Here is a 22,740-nt window from a genome sequence, read left to right as displayed (position 1 = left end):
TCTTCTTTATTCAGTCATCTATTGCTGGGCACTTGGGTTGCTTCCAAATCTTGGCTATTGTAAATACTGCTGCATTGAACATAAAGATGCATATATGTTTGCAAATGAGTGTTTTGAATTTCTTTGGATAAATACCCAGAAATGGCTTAATCATTCCTAACTGAAGGATGTTTATTTATATAAGTCATTAAAATTTTCCAAGCCTCCGTTTTCTTCGAAATGAAGTGATGCTCTTCCAACCTCATGAAACCAAATGAAAACATATACAGTAGGTAATATTTTAGTTTTTGAAAATTATTTATAAATTAAAAAATGAATAACATTTATTAAGCTTGAATGTTATTATATTATAAACTGACGGTTTTTGAATTCCTTGCTTTCATCTGTTACATTTCAGATGTTTTTGCACAATTTTGGAGCTCAATTCTTAAATATACCAAAAGGTGGCACTGTTTACCTATGTTTAATATTTTAATTTGCTTTTTATGAAAAAATGTTGGATATTTTATCTGCAGATGTATTAAATTGAGGTTATATTTTTTTATATTTAATTTTCTGTTTTGTAAATGGATCTTCAATTCATGTAAGATTTACAAGACCAGGTTTCACTTTAATTTTGAAATGGTTTGGAATTTCAGATATTTAACAATCATTTTATAGACATAAACTCCTGTATAATACAGTGTAATTAATGATAAAACCTTGTATTAATGTGACAGCTAATGTTTCATGGAAAACATAGTTGCTTTTGTATAGCAAAAACCATTAATTTTTTTAAGCCTCTAAAAACAATCCAGTGATTAAAACATAATGGCCATAAATAAATGATTTGTGTGGCTTTTAGGTGACACCACATAGGTTGATGCATTTTGGAATGTTATTTTATTTTAAAAGTACCTTTGAAAATTTAGCCAAATCTTTCATTGTTTGAATTTCCTACTGGCAATGTTGTGATGAAAGGAAAATCTAGGTTCTATGAATAGCTTCTCTTGGTGAGAAATGCAAAAATTAGAGAATATGAATTTGACTTGAAGTGAAGATTATTTATATAGCAGGATGTGGTAAATACACTTCCTATACAGTTAGGTGAAAACCTCCTGATTGTTCATTCATAGAGCATATTACATCCAACACAGTTTATGACCCAAGCAAGATAATACAAGCAGGATATTTTTATGTCCAATTAAAGCTATCTAAAGAATTTGCCAATGATTTTTACTGGAAGCAGAAAAGCACAAAACACTTCTGTTACTAATATAAAATGCCTAATTCTTGTTTTGGGGATAAGGTTAAGAAACCTAAGATAATTTCAAGTGTGTTTCCACTGTTTTTTAAAATTTAGAAGTAGAAAATGTTTCAAGTGAACATGTGTGTTTCAGTTTTTATTGTTTGTCTTTCCATATCACTTTTAAGGTGATATTCTAATCCTTAGAAATAGAGTTTACTCTTTTCCCATTGAAAACTCATCGTGATAACTCTGAAGTGACTGCCTCAGTAACTAAATGTATATAGTTTGGTGAATGTGGAGACACTTGGCAGTTAGGGTTTATGTTCATGTGAGTGTATGTGCTTATATTTAAATGTTCACTCTTTTTGCTGCCTTTGTTGATGTTGGTAATATGATACACATGTGATTTATCTTAATTTTTTATTATTTTTTTTAATTTTTAAAAATGCATAATTAAAGGAGGATTTGATTATTCAGCAACTGTTCCAGTAGCCCAAGACTATCATTTATATATTTTCTTTCAGTATTTGACAATTGTTCTGTGAGCTATGAGTAGTGTGAAAAATAGAAGGAATGTATTATAACACTTGAATACTTCAGAGCCCATACTTTGAGGATATTCTTATTGTAGATATTAAAAAATAGTGTTTTAATTATTTAGCAAGAATCTGATCTGCTATTTCACCTTTTTTTTTGTAAATATAAAATTCTGTGCATTTGGTAAATAACAAAGGTTTATTTTCTAATTGATTTGGTGGTTTCAGATTTTTGTAAGGAAATTATAAAAGCAAAATGTACTCAGAATGACTTTTAAAAACTTGTTTCTGGACACTAAATGGAAAAAGACAGCTAAGTGTCCCAAAAATGCTTTCAACAGGTTTCTTCTCCCCCCGCCCCCTCTCTCCGTCCCCACCCAGGCTCTCTGTAATTTCAAATTTGTCTCTCATGGTAGGAGGTGAAGTAGTCAAATGTAATATTATACAAGCTATATTTTTTCTCCAAATAACACTGGTGATTAAAAGAAATCCAATCAAACAGCATTATATATTCGTTATGAAAAAAACATCTATCATGCGGGCTTCATCTAAGGCTCCTTTAGATGCTTTATAATGTGCTAATTTATGCTGATGATCTTACCTCATGACCCTTGTGTGGCGTAGATATGTTAATATGTTACATCTTTTTAAATTTGAGTCCTCTTTGTTGGTTGAAAATGCTTGTTAGTCCATAGTACCACTCAGCAGTCTGTGTCAAAGACTGGACAAGAACAAGAAAAGTGTATTTTTAGAATCAGTTACTTTAAGCATATATTAGTAATAGAGGAAATTATAAAATAGATGTAATTTTAATAAGATTGAACATTCACTGAAAATAGTAAGTACTCCAAGTACTGTCAGCTTTTAATTAGGAAAGAGAGTTGGGTCATTGGTTTTATTAAGCAAGGGCTTATTAACATCTTTTGAGTTTTTTCTTTGTTTTTAAAAATATCAATAAAAAATATCATAAGAGTGAGGAATAAACATAACACAGGCAGTTTTGAAGAAGTCAACCATTTTATTAACACCCATTTTTCTATTCTGTAAATTTGGTTATGTGTCTAAAAATCCCCATGGGAAGAGAATACTACATATATGTGGCTGAAGATTTCAAGAACAAGGTAAAGAAGACCAAGGTCTAAAACACGTGGGAGAACTAAAATATTTTTGAAAATTTGTTAAAAATTTCATAGAAGGAAAACAATTTACATGACTTAAATATAATTCATTTATTATCCTTCTTCACCCACAGAAACTTCTCCTTTTAAATTATATTTTGTCTTTTTTACAGAAAATATTTACTCTAGGAGGGAATTTTTTTCCTTTTTATTTATTTTTATTTTTTTATATATATTTATCCCTTCATCTGAAAGTGTAATGCTCCTTTAGCTTTGCCTTAAAGTTGCTGTCTCCTATTGTTCCGTCTCATTTTGAACTGACAGACAGGTATCCACTCAAATGTCTGATAAACCTGGGGAAATTTTTAAGTTAGCATGCTCGGTATAACTGAAAAAATATTTTTCAAACCTCTCTGGGCCTGTGACCCCTTATCTCTAAAATGGGTTATGGAGTTGCTGGGAAAATTAATAAATGGTTGATAAATGTTAGCTATTATTATATTAAGTATTGATAAAGAAGATTCACCATTATATATGTTTTAAATCTGAGTCTCTGAAATGAACTGGTAACTTAATGGAATTTGATTTAAACATGTATTTAATCCCTTTTAATCTCTCCTTAAATGTCTCTTAGTTTTATGTGCTTCTATCTTGCATATCTTTTTCTGTTGATGAGAGCTAAGTAGGAAATGAGGCAAAATAGGATACTGAAATAACATAATAAATAGATGGCTTCTTTGGGGAACCAGTGAGGCAGCATGGGGCGATTTCATAGGAATAAGAGATGAGGAGATGGAAGAGTTGAGGTCTTGCTTCAAAGATGATACTGATTATTAGTGAACTCATTTATCTTTTTTCAGCTTTTTAAATCTCATCTGAGAGATAATTCATTTTGACTGTTCTAGAAGTGTGAGGGACAGGTCAGTGTTTTTTCACACACAGTGTCTCACTTTGAAAGTGGTAAAGCACTATATTAAGAAATGCCAGGTGTGAAATCCTTCCTGAACATATCTAACTTCATTCCTCCTTACCCTGTTTCCCCCCACAACACACCTCAACTCAAGATCTTCCTTAACACCGTGCTATGATCTCTACTTGTAACACTTTAATATTAGAAGTATTGGAATTTTTGTTTACATAGCTCTCCTATTAGACTGAACTTCAGTACAGATATAGCCCATTTTCTTTGTATTCATAGTACCTACTACCATATTTGGCCTGTAATAAGCAATGTTTGTTGAATAAGTTTATATCAATATTCATGTCATTCATGAGAAATAATTAAAATTTACTGAATGATTATATAGAGTACAGATTTGGTTTCTCATTTGTGTTGCCCTTTTTTACTATTTGGTGTAAAACAGTGATGATTTTTTACCTCCTGAAAGAATTAAATTTAGCATTTTTCTAGTTCAAATAGTCTTTTATAAATTCCTGAGACCCTTTTATGAGCCTTGCCATAGTAAATGGCCTTATTGGTGCTTAACAAATGTTGTGATTCATGGGCACTTAAGTATAGATTTCATGCATAAAGTGACTGAATAAAATAGGCACATTGTTCTTTGTTAGTTTTCTCAATTGGTTCTTTTAATTTTCCTGTTCTTACTGGTGATACCTTAAGGCATCTGGCCAGTGTTGAGTATTTCTTCCTGACTCATCATTCTTTCTGCCACCTGCCAAAGAAATGCTTTTACTTTAGTCAAGAACATTTGGAGTTAGATTTCATTATTGGTGTAGGTCACGGACCACCTGATAAGTCTCACCATATCATACTAATTAGCATTGACTGCCAGCTACTAGAATGTTTAATTCTGGTGCTATACTATTTTAAACTTAAAGATGTTGTGGAGGATGGAAAAACCCTTTGTCTGAATATGAAACTAGCCACCAAATTTGAAGATTGTTTTCCCATTCACAGTGCAATTTCCCTTCGTGTGAAGCCCAGTAGATTGTATTAAATTTACTTTTATATAGTCTTTCAGGATCATTAGAATTTTTCTTTCAGTATAGTTAAATCACTCTTCTTGAGATAATTTAAATAAGAGGAAATTGAGAGCTGGGAATTAAAAAGGAAGAAAAATGACTGATAGGTCATATGTAGAGGTTTTAACCTTCCATCCTGGAAAAGATACTTCTGGGCCCTGGTACATACCATCTCATATCTGAAAGCTGGGAGGAAGCTGAGATATGTGTTGGAGGGTTCCTGGAACCTTGTGGGACCCAGAAAATTGGACTCTGTTACAGTAAGAAAGGAATCGATTGGACTTACAATATTTGGATACAATGAACGCTTCTTAGAAAGCGTTTTATCTGTTGCAAGTCAAAAAAAATTTACTCACGTTTCAATGAAATTGTAGACAGGAAATCCTGAATTTTCTAGAGAACCTGAAAAGTACAGCAACAGTCATTACAAACTGGAAGAGTAAAATACCACATATAATCCTTTCTTTCAGTACTGCAGTATATTGTAGTAAATTTAAAATACTTGGTAGGGACTTCCATTGGTTCTTTTTCTACCTTTGGTCTCCTTATCTTCCCATTAGATCTTAAAATTCCCCCCAAATATTCTCCTGCTGTGGGAATTTATGGAAACATTAGCTCCCTGACTGGGGGGAGACTACTTTCCAGATACATTTCTATAGGGGGAAACCTATGTAAATCTCTTGAGAGAAGGTTGTGTTGAGCATAAAGAATAAGTACTATAGGTGGGAGGACAGATAAGAAAAAACTTGCTCGTAAGGTGGCATCTTTTGAGTTAGATTCTGTGCAAGGTTGACCACCTGCCTTGTGATCTTAGCGAAGCCATTTAATCTTTCTGAGCCTCAGTTTATTTACATATAAAATGAATGAGTTGAACTCCAGTGCTCTCTGGTTCTCTATAAATTCACTTATTCATTAGATATTCATTGCATGCCTGTGGTGCTTGCTGTGTAGTCAACAGTGAACAAGACAGATGTGGTCTGACCCTTGTAAGAAGACTCCTATCTCCCTATCTCTGTTGATCTGTCCTTCTCCTAGTCCTTACCTTATCTAGTACTTGGGTGGATAATGAGGAAATGAAGCAATGTGAAATGATTAATTATAATTTGGGAGAACCTATCTGCTTTTATTTACAAAGTGAACCAGCATTTTGGGGGAAAAACACAACTTATAAAGAACATAGTTTATATAGTTAAAAATGTTGCTGAAATGAAGAAGTGAATTATCTGTTAGTGGAAATTACTGGGTGACTTGGGAGTGAGAGAAGTGAAAGACTGAGAATGATCTTAAGTTAATAGAAAAGATTTATCCTTGACATTGGAAAGTAATTAAAAAAAGTATTTCAGCTTTTTTGGGGTAGTTATTCATGCTGTTGTGTATGCTATAGATCAGATTTACACATAATTTTTTTGGGGGGAGTGAACCTCATTGGTATGAGTCAGCTTTGCTATCTTGAGCATTATGCCTTTAGTCTGGAGAATTGAAATTTATTATCTTGCAAAAAAGGGAAAATAATTTGAATAGAGTTAATAAAAATGAGAGGAGTAAACTTTTACTTAAGTAATACAGTAAGGCACCCAAAAGGAAAAATCCTGCATTTGGCCTCTAGATCTAAAACGACAGTCTAGTCTGTGCAGGTTGGTTCAAGAGCTTTTAACAGTGTTGGAGGCACCCAGGTTAGCTCCATAGAATTTAAAACTCTGACTTCTCCCAAGATACTGATGAAAGCAACTAAATTTATTGGTTATCAGGCAGCGAGAGTAAGTTCAATTTTCTCCAGACCTATGACAATTAGAGGTTGGTTCTAGCATATCTAATGCTTAAGTTTCAAGGCTACCTCTATTTGAGAGCTGTTTTGGGGAGATAACCTTGTAACACATACATTTTAATGAGTACATTACTTTTACCACCTGCTGAAGTAGACTCGGAGTGACTACTGACCTGAAGTGAATGCCTGTGTTCAATATTAATATGGCATGTCTGGATCCAGACAGCAATCTTTCATTTTGACATGCACATAGTCAAAGTAAATTAATGTTTAAAACCCGAACACTTTAAGTTCAGCCAGTGTGTGCATTCCATAATAATCCTTCAGAAGCAGTTTACATAGAAATGCTGAGTGCTTTCTTATACTTTATTTATTATATGTATGGGTCCACATTGCAGTATTTGTAACAAGATTTATCCAGTGCTATTTTTGTGACTCACTTGTCTTGAGGTGGCTAAAGAAATTAATTATTTTCGGATTTAGTCTTTCCATATTTTAAATAAAATTACATTGTTTTTATATATTTATGCCTGGCAAGATAATAGCCTTTCAGTTATATAACTTTCAGTTATATTATTTTTAGATTTTTTTATTAAGCTAATTCCTTACTTGATTCCTGCCCGAATAATCACAAAGACTTGAAAGTATAGTAGTAATTTTTAATAAACCTGACTTGGAAATAGTGTGTATTTGTGACTATCTGTGTAACAAGAATATTGCTGGAGCATTTTTCTTTTCTTCCTTACTACCATTTTCTAAACTGGCCTTTATTGGTTAAAAAGACATTCATGGCAGATGTGGTAATGGGGAAATTATATTAACATTTAAGTATTAAATTAGCTTGTAGCCAGAGTCTCCTACTAATATGATGACATTTAGTAAGTTCAGGATTTTAAGGACCGTTGCACAAGTCATTGTTACACATTTCCTGTTTGCTTTTTAAAAAAAAGTATGTTAGATCTGCTTTTCCAGATGGAAAAATTCCATTGTGGATTTTAATGTTGTTAGTATTTTACCTTGCTTGTCAGTGTCTGTTATTTATGTATTAAGAATATGTGTATAGTGACCATATGAGAATAGTATGTGATTGGCGCCATATGAAAACAAGACAGTTTTCATAACACTTTTACAGTTTAATTTCAAAGAAAAATCTCAAGTTACATTTATTAGCAAACATATTTCAGCTCTAGGGAGTTTTTCATTCTCCAAAAAGATGGCAGATGGAAGTGAACCTAATATGTATTTAAAGAAAATATGCTGCATTTATTTTAAATTATCTCTCTTACATCAGCATGATGCTTTTATATTTTGTCTTAGAGTTATAATAAATGCCATGCTTTTGTTATAAAAATCAAAATTAGATTTTTCGATGAATGACTGTTTTCTGTTCAGAAATAAGTACGATATTTGCTTTAGAAAGTAGACCATCAAATAACGGTTAGATTATACTTAATACATTTATAGTTTTCTGAATCTTGGATATTCCTAACATCAGAAAAATATGTGTTTTACCCATGGTACAATGGATTTAGATTGGGTTTGGAAACACTGTACAGAGAACACCTATTGTTTCCATTGAATGATGTATGCCCTATAGAGATGAATTTTTTGACCCTCTGCTCTTCCAGTAGTAATGGATTTGCACTAATTTGAGCATAGCTTCCCACTTGGTCCTGTTTTCACTTCTCATGTGTGATGGCTGGCTGGCAAAATTAAACATCTGTTTTGTGCCTGTGGAAGGCAGTGTAACTAGCTGGCTCATACTGGTTCAAATTTACAATGCTGGCTTTGATTAGAATGCTATCACTACCTGAATTAACTAGTTGTGGATAAATTGCTTATAGCATATGAACATACTCATTTTTGTTCTGCTGCATGGGGAATTTTTGTCCTCATGTAAGGTTTCATGAAAGGATGTATATATTAGCTTAGGTTAATTGGAAAATCAGCATTTTAATACCACCTCTCCCTCAGAGAGTTTGTGAGTGATTTCTGCAAAAACAATATATGAGATTATATGATTGGGCATATTATTTCTGATCTGATTTTAATTTGCTTTTTATAATTTTTCCATGAAAATGCAGAGATATTGCACCTCTAGAAAGATTAAGGAATTTAGGTGGAATGTGTGCACATGTGAGTTTTTATGGTGTCTTAGACATTTGTACAAATACACTAGAGAGTAAATGAATTTTGTTCAAGTAATAAGACCTCTCAGAAAGTAAGTAGTACTATGGAGTCCTTGGAGGTCTTCGGCTATTTTGCTATAAGCTACTCCTGTACCTCCAGTGATACAAATATGACAGGCAGACATTTTCTTTGGTGAACAGTAGTTCACAGCAGACTGTGATACATACTTCTTACAGCTTTTTGGACTTATTTTACGGGGCTGGTTACAGAGAGCAAAATGTGTACATGATTACATATAATCAAGGTTAATTTTTATCAAGGGTCACCATGTTTTTGCTATGGTCTGACAGTCACGACCTACATTGAAAAGAGCCCTGTGGGTCTGTCTGGTGTATTTTTACTTGATGTCTGGATAGTTTGTTTCAGATGCTTGTCAGTTTCATTATATATTATTGTTTGCGGCTCTTGCTGGATTTTCAGGTATACCATAAAATCAGAGGTCTTTGCAATTAGATTGTCACAAGGGAGCTTCTGTTTTATGGTGTGAAAACACTCTTTAATCTTGAAGGATGAGTAATTTTGGGGACATACTCAGTTTGGTTTTGTGTTATATTCAACTGGTAGCTTATTTTGAAATAGAGTAGACTTTAGCCCTACAACCAAGATTCCAGATTTGGTTCAGTTAATTCATTCTTCAATTAGTTCTTCTTGGGGAAAATATTTTGGAATTTTCAACTCAAATGCATTTTCCTTGCTTAAGAAAAATCCAGATGAGAACTTCATTTCACAACATAGCAAATAGGGGAGAATTTATAAGAGAAATTTACAAATAGTTCCCCCTTTTGCTGGTACAAAAGGAATGAGGGGTAGTGTTTTTAAAAATGTGATTTAGGACATTTTGGTAGCTCAAAGACAAAACTTAGTGGCAGTTAAAAATGGGTATTTGGTTTTGGAGTTTTGAAATCATATTTAATTTTGGCCATATTTATCTTAGTAGTTTAAAGGATAAACAGTTCAAACAGTAAGAAAAAAGCAGTTTGTGTTTTGTCAGTTTTCAACTTTAGATATCAGCAAATCATTGCTGAAGCCTTCTTTATCTTTTGTTTGCACAAAAAACCTGTTAGAATTATGTCTGGGGGGACCATCTGCTGTGGTTCCCAGTCTTGTCATTGTGATAAGGGATAAGCTGTATAAACAGGGGCACCACAAAAAGAGAGAGAGAGAGAGAGAGAGAGAGAGAGAGAGAGAGAGAGAGAGAGAGGCAGGTTGCTTTTAGGAAGAGAAAAGTATGATGTGGATTTAATTCTATGAGGTAGACAACAGAAAGTCATAGGATTTTGCTCAGAGTATCAGGATTGAGGCTGCAATGTGTTTATTTAGAAACCACAGGTCCATGTTATATGAATGGTTTGTCTTCACATTAATATTATGTCTTCCTTTTTGATTATATGGTTCCTATTTTGGAGGACAGGCTTTTAAAAGCTCTTTGAAAATATTTCAGTATAGCACTTGACATTGCAGTATTGTGCAGATTGTCTGTTTAGTTTTTGGATTCTTTTTCCCCTAGCTGTTAATTTTTCTCTGAGTTGAATCCTCAGAAATCATCCTTTTCCTTTTTCATTTGCAGTGAAGTCATGGTGCTTCATCAGGAACAAGCCAGTCATTTCCATGGCAACACACTCTATCAAACATCACAAATCTGTCTTGCCCCTTACCTTTACACTTTCAAGTGCAAGAAGAAAGAGGTGTGTAAGCAGTGGCATTGTTCTTATAGCATGTTGGATTATAGTAGGATTGGAGGAGGGGGAGAAAATTCAATTAAAATATTAATCTCAAAAGTACCTTAAATTCACTTAGCTGTGTGTGTGTGTGTGTGTGTGTGTGTGTGTGTTTTGTTTTATATTGAATTAAACAATGTTTTTAGCATGGAAAAATGAAAATTCCAAAAAAACTGATTTGAAGACTGATCATTTAATATGTATGAGAACAGTAAAAGAATAAAAAGAATAATAACTAACCTATATTATACATGTAAACATATTATCATATCAGTCACTCCAGTCATGAGAAGGCTGCCTTTGCTTAAAGGCTCTAGTACATTCTCATCAGTTACTTCTGCTTAAGGCAGTATTAAATCAGCATGATAGTGGTACCTTGAACTTTTAAATGAATTCCAGAATTTTGTCATTTTTTTCCTATTATGGGGTGCTAGTGAGATGATGTGATTGCTTGTTTATGGAGTGGGAGACTAACCAATGTTTCATTACTGAAAATTCCATTCCCATTGATACCAGGTATTATGGAGCACATTAAATTTAATTTTTAATAATTAAAAAGTATTTTCTGCAACAACTCTGTATAGTGGCTGGTAGGTACTAGACTAACCAAGGGGATCACTGCATAAATTATATAAATGTCTAACCACTTAACCATGGTGCTATACATCTGAAACTAATATAAAATAATACTGAATAAAAAACAGTATTATTTTATATTAGTTTAAGTGTAACGTGGTTAAGTGTAACTGTAACTGAAAAAAATAAATAATTAAAAAGTGTTTTCAAGATATATTTGATTTCTTTCCCATACAAATTTTGTAAAATTTCCGGGCTTTATTGGTGTGACCAGTGAGGAGGTAAACGTTCCCCCGTGTTCCCTGTTACGTACGCACCTCGCGGTGCATCCGTGCTAATCCTTACTGCAGTCGAGTCTCTGCTGTACTGCAGACGGAGGCTCACCTGCCTGACTCCTCCCATTTAACAGCAGGCTACCTGGCGGCAGGAGCTTTTTTTCTCTGCAGGGAGCAAGTGTTCAGTTCAAGAGAATAGTGATCAGAATGAATGGAGTTAGTTGTGATAAACTTTTTTTCCTATGGCAAAGGTAAACTTTTTTCTATTCTAATTATTTTTTCTGCGTATGTATCAAATGAAGTGGGAATGTGTTCTACGTACCTATTTTGTATCTGTTTAATTCTACAGTGTATTGGGTGTCTTGGACCCACCCCCAGTGCCGGTCCAGGCCTCATATGCAGCCATCACAAGAGAAGCCCTAAGCCTGCCTCTGTCCCCACTGCCTTCCTTTCTGGCGAGCTAACCCTGGGTCTCTGTTGTGGGACACGGAGCTGCTGATGGCGAAGGTTTTCAGTCTACTGGCACGACTTAATTGGTGGACTGCATTGACATTTTTTATTATGAAATAATTGCCAGAGAAAAGGACTAAAAGAATAAGATGAGGAACAGCTTATATATAATATATACCCTCTATGTCCAGATTGAGAAGTCGAACATTACTGATCGCTGAAGCTCCCTTACGTATGGAGGGGGGTTAGGTGGGGGTACACTTTTCATCTCCCTTTTTTCCGGTTCACTCCAGAAAAGCTTCAGCCTTCAAAGGAAATCTTCCCCTCCTCTGTGCTTTCCTAGACCCAGCTCAGGTCTGTGTGTAGATTGAATCTGCCAGTGTGTTATAACCATCTGTTCCCATGTCTGTCACCTCTACCAGGCCGTGCTCCAGCTTTGTGTTCCCGGCACCGTACACAGTGGCCTGGGTGGAACAGGTGCTCAGTAAGTGTTTGTTGCATGAATGAGTGAATAGGTACAGTTCTTTTCTCACAAACAGCATTTTAATGGAGGGTTCTGTTTAGCAAAACTATTTCCATGTCTAGTCCATAGCTCTAGAGCCTTGCTGCTCTGATTTGAACAAATTGAATTAAACATAAAATCCTGTAGAACAGATGCATTTACAAGTCTCTGCTCACACAGCTGCTGGTCTATTTAATAAAAACATTGCTGTTTTGATTGAGTATTCATAGTCTTTCTTTTTGTTAACTCTATTAGTATTGTGGTGTAAGCACAGACTACAAACTCGCTGGGCTGAGTGGAAGAATTCGCCAGTGATCAGAACTGAGAGACAATAAGAGATGGATACAATGGATGTAAATAGGATGCACAGGGACAAGGTTTTATTTTTAGGTGTAGTTGTAATAAAAAGAAAAAATACATATATTGGTCCTCCCTGGATTGTAACTCCTACGTCTTTGAGCCCATATGTCTCAGGTAATTATTCTAATCTTCCCTCTCCTAAATTACCTAGGTATAACATTCGTATTCTAAATTAGAAAGAGTCTAAACAGATGCATTTGCTTTTTAAAAATTTTAAACATTCAGGTATGATTTATATCCAATAAAATGTACAGGTCCTAAGTGTTTAGTTCAATGATTTTCCCCCCCATTTTATACATTCATGTACCACCACCTAAAGAAGAAAGAGAATATTTTCATCCCCCCAAAAAATTTTGTTGTACCTTTTCCCAATAAATCCTCCCTTCCCCCTCCCTTCTGTAGCAGCCACTCTCTAGGTCTGTTCATGCTTATTTGTAAGAGTCACATAAACTGAGTTATATAATATGTATCTTTTTGTGTCTGGCTTTCATTCAAAATAATGTTTTTGAGATTCATTCAGGTTGTTGCATGTATATAAATTCCATTTTCTTCTAACAAAACTGTACACTAGCAACCAAATTCACATTTATTTTTACTTTACAGCTGTGAGATTGAGTAATGCTTTTTTAGGAGTATTAATAGAGTTAATGACAACAACTCACATTTATGGAGTGCTAGCCCCCTTGCTGAGAGCTTTTCATGCATTATCTTACTGCATTCTGTGATGATCTGTTGAAATTAGTTCTCTGTGGCAGACGTATTGGGTGAAAGTCTTGACATCTGACGAAGGACTTGATGTTTGCCAGAAGAAATTATCTTGTGTTCTGAAATTCTGATTGTTTTCCTCTGGACTAAGCAATGTTTATTGTTGGTTTTGATAAGCTGAAATATGAACCAAGAAGAAAAATATAAAAGGCCAATGGGAAAGAGGCATTAGGTAGGGAAGAAAGTGCAGTGGCTCAGTTTAGATTCCCCTTACTTCTGTGGTTGACTGAAGGAGATTTGACTTTGGGTGGTGAACTCAATGCAGTATATAGATGATATATTATAGAATTGTACACGTGAACCCTATATAGTTTCATTAACTAATGTTACCCCCAATAAATTTAATAAAAAAGATTCTCCTTACACTGGCTGCAATGAAATAGCCTTTGTTTACATTAATGTGAAAAGTTGTTAAGCCTTTCAAAAATGCTTATAATAATGCAATACCCATCTTTCTGTTTTGAATTGTATCAGTCTAGAGTTTTTACGTGTAGATTTTGTTTTGCACTTAAATAATATCTACTATGTGCCAGATGCTGTCCTAATTGGTTTACATACATTAATTCTTACAACTCTGCAAAGTGTGAATGTTTTCTTTTGAATCTTTGTTTTGCACAGGGAGGTGCTGAGGCACTGAGAGGCTGAAAGAGTGACCACAGTCACACAGGTAGTGAGGGTGAAGCAGGGCTCTGTATCCAGGCGGGCTGGTCTCAGAGCCTATGTTTTTAACTCCTACGCGGTTTGCAACAATCCCCTGTCCCTAACGACACTCTACTTTTTCTTGATCCTGGTGGTGATGCTGGGTGAGTATTGGGAGGGTTAATAAGGATTGACAATATCCAAACAGATGTAGTGATTGGGACTTATTTTCATGACTTGTATAAAACATGAAATAGGTCTTGAAATTGTAGGGTTTTGTGTGTTTTGGGAGGGGAAAAGAGTATATTTAGGAAGGAACTATTTATAATTTGAAATCTGTGGCAGTAATAGAGTGAGTACTTGAAGCCTCAGCAAAGCTAATCGTGCAACCAATGTTGTATTCAAGCCTGTATGTATAGTGGATTGATGCGTCTCAAATATGTAGTTGTCTGTAGACCCTGGGGGTGAGAGACTCACCACATTTATTGCAGGGAAGCTCTCTGTGTGTATGTGTTTTCTTCGTCATTGGCAGTTGAAAGTATTATACCACGATGTGGGGTCGTTGTGCTCAGAAAGATGGGACACGTCTAAACTAGGTCCTTGAGTTTGGGAATTTAACATTTGGAATTCAGTTATTTCCGAGCACACAGAAAGTCCATGACATTTAGAGTTGTGGGGTTGTGAGAATTAAATAAAAATAGTGCATGTAGGAATTAGCTGTGAGAAGGCCAGAGTACAGATTCTAGTCATTTGGTTAGTGAGTGAACCTCGCAGTTTCCCACAAGTCTGTTTCATTTCGGATATTCATGGATTTGGGAAGGTCTCAGAATGCCTTCGTTTACCCTTCGAGGGGCCTGTTGCTCTCAGTCCTTTCCACGCCGGCCTGCAGGTCTCTTCCCTGGACTCAGGCCTTCGGAGCTCCTCCTGCCCCTTCGTCCTCTTTCACTTCTGTTCAGTTTTGAAAGATGAAGTTCCTGTATGTTTTATTCTCTAACTCCCCTCTCCTGGTGCTACCAGGCTGTTTATGGTTGTCACCTTTCTTAGCTGTGCGTTAAAGCATTCTGGATAGTATTTTGTCTTTTTATCACTGGGCTGTTAGCTCTTGTGTGTCTCCCTTCAACTCATGGTTAAGTTTAGTTTTTCATCGGCACTTTTTCTACCTTTGCTTTTTCATCTTAAAATACATTATTAATTTTCCCAAGAGAAGCCCAGATGTTTTTGCTGCTCGGCCTCCAGAGCCTCAGTTACTTCTTGATACAGTAGATAGCTCACTGCTTACTAATTTGGAACATTGTACTTTGTAAAAACTTCGAATGGGGTGATTATAATATACAGTTTTGAAGTCAGACTTCCATTTTGTTGTACTGTACTGTAATTTGAAAAAAATTACACATATTTCACAAAGATATCATATACCCTCTCTTTGGTCAATGTTGCTATAAATACACAATTCTTTAGTAAAGGAGTATGTTTTTCACATACTAACTCATAAAATGTGCTTCCTGAGCTTGGTTTAGGTAGAAGCCTTGTAATTCTTTGAATTTCATAAGGAGTCATTCTCATAAGACCTGCTCAGTGTGTACTGACTCGGTAAAATATACTAAACTATGTATTGTGGGGACAGAGCATCCTTATAAAGCACTCAGTCTTTTAAGACTTCAAAGGTGTGAAGCTAATGTGTTGGGCAAACCAAGTATAATTCCTTTTCTTAGAGTTCAGGTAAATATTTGAAGAAAAATTTTATATAGTATGCTTAACTCTTAATTTATCACATTAACCTTCATTAACCTTCATTTTTAATGCTCTTCCTCATGAAATGCAGGTATTAAAGAGATCCAAGAAGTGAGACAGAACCAGTAATGATGGCTGCTTTCACAGACCTAGAATTGAGCAGTGGGAGATTTACAGCCAGTATGAAGTGCCTGTAGTAAATGGTTAAAGTACAGTCTCCAGTTTTGCTATTATTTTACTTATCTGTGACTTATAATAAATATCTTGAAATTGCAGGTTTTGCCTTTTGCAATAAAATACATCAGTAAATAATGTCGCAACCTTTAACACCCTAGTTTTTGGCCTGGAAATTCATGGTAATATTTAAAACGTACTTAGCTTTTACTGTGTGCCAGGCATTTTTCAGAGCACTGTACATATATTAACTTCATGTTAAGGATTATGCATGGTTTTCAAAAATGAATGCTAAGTCTTTCTTGAAAAATACAACAAAGCTTACTTGCGTGCCCTAGGTTTGGAAAGCCCAGCCGCCCCCACCCTTTTAAAACATGTGCATTCAGATATACAAAATATATTTTGAAAAATTGACATATAGAAAATGAATTGCTTTTTGGGAAGGAAGGATTTTCTTCACGTATCTAACCCATAAAATACTTTGATTGTTTTTTCATTAAGACATTTTACAGAGACATGTTCATATATATTAATTCTAACATATTGCTTAACTATTCAGCATATCTATGAGACATAATGCTATGTGCTGAGGGAAATACTTTAAAAAATGAAAAGATTTGGTTTTTGTCTTTATTTTTTTAGTTATCTCAAATGGCAAATAAGGACAATCCCAGTGTAAGATGAGGCCCGTTTTCCCACTGAGAAGATTAAATAAGTGTTTTGATGAGCTGTTATATATAAACTTTATGAATGAAGATGAAATTGTCAAATAGGCTTATGTTTAATTAAGTTATACATACATATTTAAAATTGCATTCTATGAAATAATTTGAAAATAATTATTTTCTCCCCTAGCTTTTCCTAAAGTAATTTTATTTAAACTCTTCAAGGGCATCTCCAACACAAAGTTTTTTCTCTCTCTAGAATCACTTTTTTTTTTTTTCCAAACAAAAACGTGTATTTGAATGTTCGTAGCAACACTATTCATTCACAAGAGCCAAAAAGTGGAAACAACCATCAATTGATCAATGGGTAAATACAATGTGGTCTATCCATACAACGGAATATTATTCAGCCATATAAAGGAATAGGGTACTGATACATACTACATGAGTGAACCTTGAAAACATGCCAAGTGAAAGAAGGCAGTAGAATCACTTTTTAAGTTGACCAACACAGTTTTCTAGACTTTACGTCTACTTGATTTGTTTGAAATCCAACATATTTTAAATCTATGATGTCCCTGGAAATTTTCTCCCAGGTGCCCGTTCTTATAATTAAAGAGCAGTTGGTTTTGTCTTTCCTCCTGTGGAAGCATTTATGTTGATCTGTACAGTGTAACCACTTATTACCGTGTTTCCCCAAAAATAAGACCTAGCCGGACTGTCAGCTCTAATGCGTCTTTTGGAGCAAAAATTAATGTAAGACCCGGTCTTATATACTATAATATATAACATGATATGATATGATACGATGCGATACATAGTATAGTATAATATATAATATAGTATATAATATAATACTGGGTCTTATATTAATTTTTGCTCCAAAAGACGCATTACAGCTAATTGTCCGGCTAGGTCTTATTTTCGGGGAAACAGGGTATAATGCTTATAAAAATTAATCTTTGAAAGGCTTGTTTACAGTGATATCCAACACTTGCTAGTGTGAGGTTGTACTCCTGCGAGTTATATCAGGATGACATCTCCTTGCTGCTGTTTTTGCTGATTTCCAGTGACTGATTCAGGTGACTTCTCCAGACTTCCAGAGATGCCTGCTGCTCAGGGGAATGTCTTTTCCAAATGATACTCTGTTACTCAGAATAAGGGAGTGGGGACAGTAAGAGCTCCGGGTAATAAGAAAGACTTTATTAGAAATACAAAACAATTCCCTCTTTTCCAAGAGATATTTTTTTGGTGAAGAGTAAACTATGCTTAACATTTGGGCATTTGTTTAGTAGCTGGCTGACACCTCTTGGAAAGAGTAGATAGGTTTTATTTTAGCCCACTTTTTTCTTGCTATACTGTCACCATTGCATACTGTTTTTCCTTGCCATGGATTTAGCCTTTTTTTTTTGTAATCATTTTTCTTTGTTTTCACATTTCTCTGTTTCATATTACCTTGTTAGATTTGTTTTCCTCCTTTAGTTAAATGAAGAACATTTGTCACGATTGATGTATTCAGTATTATAAATATCTGTAACTCTTATTTTGGGTGTGAGAATAATGTTCTGATGGTTAAGATCCTACCAAATTAACTTCCAGTACATATTGATGTATTTCAGGAATGAAATGTTCCTGTGCTCTTTGCTTGCAGAGTAAAACTTTAATGTTTGACATCAGACCTGTGCAAGGTGGAAAGACAAAATACACTCCTAAAATATTTGCATGATAATCTGAAGAACAAACATTTAGTGGGAATGGTGGTAGAATTTTTCCAGGGCCAACATTTGACTTGAATACTCTGGGAGAACATATATATATATATATATTTTTAACGGATGGCAAGTGGCACAGTTGAAAAACAGGTTTTTATAATGGAAGTGCTAAGAATCTTAGCTATAGTGGTGTGACTGGTATTGTTACAATAGATATAATAGATGTATTGCATTATCTTATCTAATCAAACACTTTTATTAGTAAGAGCTCCACCCTCCAATTAGTTTCAGCATGCTAGTTGCAGAGAATGATTCCTCTCCACAATTTTAGCTACTCACAACATTTTTGAGAGACTAAGAATTTTTTTTGTCTGTGTCTATGAGTTTTTGCAGACAATAGTTTAGTGGTTACCAGAGGGTAAGGGGGGGTGGTGGTAAATGAGGGTAAAGGGGATCAAATATATGGTGATGGAAGGAGAACTGACTATGCATGGTGAACACCCAATGGGATTTATAGATGATGTAATACAGAATTGTACACCTGAAATCTATGTAAATTTACTAACAATTGTCACCCCAATAAACTTAATTAAAAAACAAAACAAAACAAAACAAAACCAGGAGTAGCCCGCAAAAAAAAAAAAAAAAGAATTTTTTTATCTTTGTCAAGTTTTAACAGCTTTAGTAAGTCTAAATTTATTTTATGAAAAATACTACTTTAAACTAGGAAAGTAACTATAGGAAACAGCCCAGATGTATTCCAGATTAGAGGATATGACTTTGCCTCTTTAATGAACATCAGTAATGTCTGCTGGCTCCCCCTGCCACCCCTTCCCCTAATGTTTCTGCTTATATTTCACATTTGATTTGTTTTCAATATCCTTACTCTTAGGGGCTCAGGAAATTGAATTACATTTTATATATTTAATTTCCAATCTCATTCTTATTTTACGAATCTGTACAATTTCTTAAGACTTTTTATAACTAGAGGTCTGTAGTGTCTATGAGTTTGTGAGGGTAGGAGGGAAATACCTACCACATAGGAGTGGGGTTTGCTTCCAGTGGGGAAGGCATTCTGTAGTGTGCTTAAAGGCAAAGGGACTCAATTCAGTCAGAGACACAGTAGAGCCCATTGGTCTGTTCTGAATCAACAGACCAAGTGTTCTCTTGGTCAGTCAGAATCTAGTACAGAGTTGCTAGTTGGGGATTTTCATCCAACAGGAAGGAAGTACTTTTTGTACAAGGAAGTTGGACACAACACTTCCACCTCCATCTGAGTGTGTGTTTGTGTGTGTGTGTGTGGGGCAGGGAGTGGGAGTAGGGGGCAGGCATGCGGTTGATGATAGCTCTGACCCCTTTGCTCCTGTGAAATGTTGAGTGTTCACAGTACAGAACTGACTGGTAAGTCTTGCACAAGTTAAGGCTGAAGCTGAGGTCCCTGGGTGGCTGGGTGGTTCTAAGAATGTATTTGTTTATTCATTTGTTCAGTAGGACTCTTGAATAATTTAATGTGTGCCAGCTTGCTGGTACTGGGATTACAAAGATGACTAAAACAGTGCATGCCTCTGAAAAGGGGTGAATCTAGTGAAGCATACAGCTATTTAGAACCATCAGAAGAGACTGTGCACATCCCTCATACGAAATCTACCTGCCTGCATGAGTTTGCTTCTTGTATGTGCTCTAGGATACCTTCACTGCACTCGAGCACTGGTCTGTGTTCCCATCTGAGGCCAACTTGACCTCTGTGCACTCAGCCCTCCTCACCTGCTGGAGGACATCGCTCCTGCAGTTTTCTCCTTTCTCTTGGATTATTTTCCTCCTTTCTCTTGGATTATTTTCCTCCTTTACTGGATCATTCCTATCATCAAACATGCTATGATATATCCTGTCTTAAAATAATCTCCTTCCTTAATACTATATTCTCTCCAGCTATTCGTTTCTTTCTTCTTTTTGTAGCAGAAGTCTTTGTAGGCAGTTGTTTATACTTGCTGCTTCCCCTCCTGTCTATTTTACTCTGGTCAGGCATCGGGGTAACGTGCTCTTGTCAGATTCACCAGTGACCTCTGTATGGCCAAATGCAGCTGTCACTTCTGAGTCCTCAGTCTTTCTGTATTTGTTAGCATTTGACACAGCTGACCACTCTTTCCTTCATGAAATACTTTCACTGGGCTTCCTACTAGATACCACTCTCTCTTGGTTATTAGTTCTTTCCCCATTTCATTGGCTGTTCTTCAGTCATCTTCGTTGGTTCCTCCTCGTATTATATCTAAATGTTGGATGTAATACTTCTGTGTTTTACTTCAGCACTCATTTGGAATTTTATGGTGCTTTATAAGTTTTAAGTACTCTTCTATATATTGACACTTCCCAAATATATATTTCCAAATCTCATCTCTGCTTTGAACCCTGGACTCTTTGCCTATATATTAATATTATCTGAATTTGGATCTTTAATAGACATGTCTGTTTCATGTGTCTAACCCTCCTGGTCTCCCTCACAAATCTCCTCTGTACTTTTCCTATCTCAGCAAAAGGAATCTGTGTTTTTTCTTGTTGTTTGGGCCCAAAATTTTGGAATCAGGGATAATTACTCTTGTTTTCACATCCCACATTGAATCTGTCTGCAAATCTTGGCTCTACCTTTAAAACATATCCAGAGTCCTGCCATTTTTTAAAATCATTTCTATTTAGGCTACCACCTTGGTCTAAGCCAGCATCATCTTGCCTAAATTATAATAACTGCCTGATTCATCTCTCTGGTTCTCTCGGACCCCCTGTTCCCTCCCCCCAACCACCCCTCCCCCTGCAATGATGGAAATGTTCTGTGTTTTTTTTTTTTTTGAAAAATTTTTTTTTAATTAAATTTATTGGGGTGACAATTGTTAGTAAAATTACATAGATTTCAGGTGTACAATTCTGTATTACATCATCTATAAACACTGTCTAATATGGTAGCCATTGGCCACGTGTGGCTCTTAAGCACTTGAAATCTGGTTAGTGCAACTGAGGCACTGAATTTTAAATTTTAATTTAAATCAGTTCATGTGTAAATAGCCACATTAATGAAAGCCAGAGTTTTCATCATGACTTGTGAGGGTTAGAGAAGCTGAACCCCTCTTACTTCTCTGACTTCACCTTCTACTACCACTGTCACCCAATTTTCTTGCTGTTCTTTGAACAAACCAAGCATGTGCTCACAGTTGTTTTTCCCTTGGCCTGGGATGCTCTTCCAGATACCCACTTGTTGCCTTCCCTCATTTCACGTCTTTGCTTAAATGTTATAAGTTCTTCTCTGACCACCCTATATAAAATAGCATCCTTCCCTCACTCTCCGTCTCTGACCTTTTTTTCCTTTGAGTAATTATCTCTGCCTGATGTATTAAAATTTGTTCATGATCTGTTTCTTCCCCAGTGGAATGTAAGTTCTCTGAGAGCCTCATGTGTTGATACTGTTGTATCACCCAGAGCTTAGAACACTTACCAGCCTACAGTAGGCACTCAGTAAATATTTAGTTAGTGAACAGTAATTGGAGTCCAGGTGATAATACTCTTATTGGCATATGAATGAAGATTTCTTATATTACAGAGGAAATTAGGAACGACTTCAACCTCAGGACTTGGAAAGCTTCGTAGAGGCAATGCAGTTTGAATTAGGTTTTAAAGAATAAATAGAAATTTGTTTAATTTTAGTAGGAAATTAAAATCATGGTCTAACTTGTAGTTCCCCTTGTTTTAAAGAATTTAGGTGACACAAATGTGTATATGAGTCCTGTTATGTGGTGGACACTGCTGGGCCTTGGTGATTCAAAAATGAATAAGATTAATAAGGTGTTTTTCCTTCCTTCCGAGAACTCAGTGCATATGATAATATTGTAGTATCCAATATTGGAAATAGAGTAAAGTAATGAAAAGTTTAAGTTAAGCTTTATTTTTGTTAACATTTTATATGGTGTATTTAATTATTTAACAATTAAGAGAAAAGCTGTCTATTTGATTCCATCAGCACCTATATGACCATTCCTTCTAGCAGTTGATGTACAGCAAGCTGTTGTTGATAGGGATCAAATTTTTTCCCCACCTCCCTCCTCTTTTTCTCATTATAGGATGGGAGTTCTATAGCTGAGACAATAAAATACTATACAATAAAATACTATAGCTGAGACAATAAAATACATCAATTGTCTACAAACTTTCAAAAATTGCAAATTTTATATATCGAGATATTTATTTCAAAAAAGAAGCACTAACTAGGTTTATATGATAATCTTGAACTGCTACAGAACAGATACTATGTGAATACTTGATGAATTTAATGCCTGTTAAAATCCAGTAATAAATTGAGACTGTGCCTTA

General features: G+C 35.1%; 1 protein-coding gene, 1 long non-coding RNA gene and 1 pseudogene across 5 annotated transcripts in view; 2 read left to right on the top strand and 1 right to left on the bottom strand.

Moving 5' to 3' along the window:
- Positions 1-22,740, top strand: part of CDKAL1 (CDKAL1 threonylcarbamoyladenosine tRNA methylthiotransferase) — a 615,432-nt gene that overhangs the window by 38,403 nt on the left and 554,289 nt on the right. The gene's annotated exons all lie outside the window — the stretch shown is intronic.
- LOC109448703 (thioredoxin) overlaps positions 1-22,740 on the top strand; it is a 58,476-nt pseudogene that overhangs the window by 14,581 nt on the left and 21,155 nt on the right.
- Positions 632-22,740, bottom strand: part of LOC141572138 (uncharacterized) — a 97,610-nt gene continuing 75,501 nt past the window's right edge. The window contains exons 2-5 of the long non-coding RNA XR_012497317.1: positions 13,364-13,583; positions 11,432-11,554; positions 5,222-5,267; positions 632-2,485 (exon numbers count right to left, since the gene is read on the bottom strand). This is a non-coding gene — a long non-coding RNA (uncharacterized LOC141572138). The remainder of the gene's footprint in view (positions 2,486-5,221; positions 5,268-11,431; positions 11,555-13,363; positions 13,584-22,740) is intronic.

Source organism: Rhinolophus sinicus, linkage group LG06 (assembly GCF_036562045.2).
Source record: "Rhinolophus sinicus isolate RSC01 linkage group LG06, ASM3656204v1, whole genome shotgun sequence".
Classification (NCBI taxonomy): Eukaryota; Metazoa; Chordata; class Mammalia; order Chiroptera; family Rhinolophidae; genus Rhinolophus; species Rhinolophus sinicus.
This window is presented reverse-complemented; position numbering and strand designations above follow the sequence as displayed.